We start from the raw sequence: 4,550 nt of genomic DNA on the forward strand, positions 1-4,550 counted from the left end.
GAGTTAGTTCCAGGGCAGCCAGGGTTACACAGAGAAACCCTGTCTCAAAAAGGAAAAAAAAAAAAAAAAAAGGTTTGACCAGAGATAACCTAGAAGGTTAGACAATAGGTTATTAAATGAAACTTTGTGTCAGGCAGAAATTACCTCCATGAATTATTGATCAGGGAGGCCCCAGAGGCATAAAACAACACAGGCTGTTACTGTTGCTCTTTGTTTTCCACAGTATAAGATCCTATTGCTGAAGATATCACACACTTGGATTGCAGGACAAGGAGAAATCATGAACTGACCAGAAACTACTGGCTAGTGTTGGAATGTGCTATGCAGGCTACTTGGGGAGAAAAAATATCAGTGATCTTACACAACTTTGGGTTCCACACGCTAAGGTACTGACCTGGGAGTTAAGATGTGCCTCCTGGTGCCATAATGGCACAACTGTCATGGGAACAACCATCCACTTGCTAAATTCGATTTAAACCTTGCTTCACAACAGGGATTCAAACCTGGTGCTGCTAACTGGCTGTAGGATGGGGTGACTATGGTTAATTTTGTTAAGTGGTCATGTCGTGAAACTTCTTTTTAAATATTCATTTTTACCTATAGATTGATGGTGGGAGAAGTCTCTTTTTATGGCAGGTGGTGGTTACTATAGAAACCTATGGCTGTGCAAAGTGCTCAGAAGGGGTGACGGTGTGTGCTCAGCTATAGATGGGACATTTATAACAACTACCCTCCTGCAGAAGAGAAAGCAAAGAATAAAAGTACCAATGGCTAGAGAGGAGTACTGGGAGATGCTATCAATGGTAAATGGCCCAACTGCTGCATATGTGAATTCAAAGCAGATATGGCTGCCTGCTCAAGACCTGTACAAGATCAAGTCAGTTAAAACTTCCAACATGGATGGGGAAAAGACTCACAGAGCCCCACCCCTCGCAAAGGAACTAGTGACAGTTGATGGTTGCTAGTCCCTCCACCCTTTTATGAGGTATGGCCACAGTATGCTGCCTATGCCCCAGGGAATGGCGTCACATCCAGGCTTATATGGGCAGCCCTAATTGGACTCAGTGATTTGTAAATTTAAAAAATAAAAAAAAAATGAGAGAAAGGACTTTAAGTTTGGAAGGAGATACATTTGGGGAACCTAGGAGAAAATGGAGCAGAGAATGGCTGGGTGGATATAACCAAAGACACATATACATATATAAAAATAAATGCAAAATGTTAACAAAAAAGGAAGGCTCTCTCAATTTATACTTAGCTTAGTCATATAACTTTCTCATTTAACTTTTCATCTAAACACAATTTTCCTAATGGGGGAATAGCATGCTAATTTTGTTTAATTTATATTTTTTCACTTAGTAATAAGATTGATGTTTCCTTTTGTATTACTTCTTTTGTTTTTCCTTGTGTGCACCACCACCGTATGCTTGTAGTGCCCACAGAGGCCAGTAGGGGGCACAGGATGCCATAAACCTGGAATTATAAGCAGTTACAAACTGCCTGTTGTGGGTTCTGAGAACAAAACCCAGGTCCTCTGCTAGAGTAGTAAATGCTTTTAATAACAGCCTTCATTCCAGCTCTCTTCTCTCTTTTAAGTTAGTAATTTAAGTCAAACTTTATTCAAAATCTGAAAAGAAATCAACAGATTCTCTCTGCTTCCTGGGAATTGTTGATTCAGATTTTGGAAAGTGTTTAACCACAGATTGCTTCAGAGAAACTTCCGGGGATAGGGAGGGTCTGTTTGTCTTTAGCATCTGTAGGGATGAGGATGCTTTGCTCTTAGGGGTTTCCTGTGACTGCCTAAAGACCCGTGGCAGGCAGCCGTTCAAGGTCACTTCCTCAGCATCCTTCCCACGGGGCAGTACTCAGCCACTGTTTTGCCAAGAGGTTAGTGGCTGGAGGAAGCCCCTTTATCAGCCAATTGTCAAAAACACAAGCGCTTTCTCTTCCTGGAATGAAGAACTAATAGATTTGTGTTAAAGAGGAAGCGGGAGGCAGGATGACCTAATGTTTGTTTCTCACTTCTGGCAAGTTTTAGATGTTTCAACAAGAAAATATGATTAAACACATTCTTTACACAAAACCCAGCCCACCTATTTGGAGGTAGCTAGAAAGCAGAACACTAGTAATGTTGGCTTACAGTAACATGGATGCTTTTCACGTAAGCAGTTCATGAGGAATCAGCCCTGTCTTTTAAATGCGAGTGGCCTCTGGCCTCTGATGGCGTTTGTTCCCTTCCACTGCCCCTTCTGTAACTACCTCCCATGAGTCTGCCGTTAGCTGCCACAGTGACTGCAGGGTCCAGTGAGGGCTAGTCTGGATCCAGGACTAGTCTAGGGTTTTGTCCGAACCCCTGTTGCTGGTATGATCATGTTGCTCCAGTCAGGGCCTGTGAAGGAATAGCTTTAGGAAGCCTCAGAACAGAGGTCCCATCAGACCTCAGCCTGCAGATCGGAAGCTAGCAACACACATGGACTTCTCTTGCATGGAATAATAAATTCTTGCCCAGCAATGGTAGTATATATCTTTAATCCCAGGACTTGGGAGGCAGAGGCAGGGAGATCTCTATGAGTTCGAGGCCAGCCTGGTCTACATAGTGAGTTCCAGGATAACCAAACAGAAACCATCTCTTGAATAACCAAAAAAATAAATAAATAAATAATAATAATAAATTCTCTTTCTCTTTTTAAGTTGTATCAGAAAAAGTCTTAAGCAACATTGTTTTATTCATAAACGCTCTGGTGATTTTTTTTAAATATCTCAGATTTATAACAAATGTAAATTTTAACATTGTGAACAAAGGTGATAAGTTAGGATTCAGGCATTATGCTGACCCCTCTGTCACCTGGCAGCATGCACCCAGGGTCCTATGGCTGCTACATCACTACTAAGTCTGTATACAGGTGCAAAAGTCCCTTTAAGAGATAATCTCCACCCACTCTTTCTTTCTGCCATTTTTCTGAGAAGGCTCTCTGTCTGTTTACCCCTTGCCATGAGATCCACAGTCCTACCTTACATATATCATTACAGAGACTGTGACAATAAAATATTGATAAATATAGGAATTTTAGTATTTTTATGTTTTTATTTATTTTTTGAGCTTTTCTTTTTTTTTTTTCTTTTTGGTTTTTAGAGACAAGGTTTTGCTGTAGTTTTAGAGCCTGTCCTGGAACTAGCTCTTGTAGACCAGGCTGGCCTCGAACTCACAGAGCCAGCCTCTGCCTCAGGAGTGCTGGGATTAAAGGCGTGCGCCACCGCCCGGGTTTTTGAGCATTTCTTACTGTATACTTTTATCACATTCTTTCCCCTCCCCTAGCTCCTCCCACATTCTCCTCCTACCCCAACTCTTTCGATTTTACATCTTCAGTACAACTAAGATGATTCACTCTGGGATTATTAAAAAGGACTTTTTGGCCGGGTGATGTGGCGCATGCCTTTAATCCCAGCACTTGGGAGGCAAAGGCAGGCGGATCTCTCTGAGTTCGAGACAAGCCTGGTCTACAGAGCTAGTTCCAGGACAGGCTCCAAAGCCACAGAGAAACCCTGTCTCGAAAAACCATTAAAAAAAAAAAAAAAGGAATCAGCCCCCAGGATTTCAGGAAGTTAACTGTCCTTGGGCAAGTGGGATTTACAGGTTAACTTTGGCCCTTACAGAAGACTATGTGAGTTCAAGGAGGCCAACCTGGGCTACAAGGTGTGCCCTGTTTCAAATGAAACAAAACGAAACTAACGAAAAACTCAGATACTGAGTACGTAAAAAAAGTTTTTAAAAAATACACTCTTGCTGGGTGGGATGGTACTTAGGAGGCAGGTGGATCTCTCTGAGTTTGAGGCCAGCCTGGTCTGCATAATGAGTTACAGCACAGCCCTAGCTGCGTAGTGAGAGCCTGTCTGGAAAAAAACAAACAAAAAGTCCTTTTTCCTGAAATCCTGGGGGTTGGTTCTTCTGAGATAAAAAGCCACCTTTTTTCACTCCCTAAACAAGTTTGTCTTACCCAGCTGTATCAAATGTGCTTGGTAAGATTTAGGTGGGAGGTAAGTAGGCAGGAAATATATCAGGATGTAAACCTGCCCTGATTGGATGCAGGCAGGGAGTCAGTCACCAGGATACACGTTTGCCCCTAATTGGATATAGGCAGTGAATACATCAAGATACATGCTTGTGCCCACCCTGATCGGGCCTGATGAAAAATACATAGTCTTATGGGCTTGCCTTTATAAGACTCTCAAAATATCACTCGTGCCATTTTCTGGGAAACCCCGAATGGTACTGGCCAGAGTCCATCATCCTGGCCAGCATTCTATTAAAACTTGCTTCAAATTTGGTTCAACAATTGTGGAACTGGTCTTTCTCTCCTGCTTTTAAGGTTTAACACTTCCTCGCCTACTGAATGCTGGCATTGAAGGCCTGTTCCACCTCAGCCAGCTTTCTTCAATGTCGGCTTGGATTATTTTTTTGTTTCTTTGTCTATATAGTACTGTGGATGGAGCCCTGAGACCTTGCATATTAGGCAAAGGGCTCTATCCAATTTGATATTTTTTAAAAGATG

The sequence above is a fragment of the Microtus ochrogaster genome, unplaced genomic scaffold (assembly GCF_000317375.1).
Source record: "Microtus ochrogaster isolate Prairie Vole_2 unplaced genomic scaffold, MicOch1.0 UNK3, whole genome shotgun sequence".
Lineage (NCBI taxonomy): Eukaryota > Metazoa > Chordata > Mammalia > Rodentia > Cricetidae > Microtus > Microtus ochrogaster.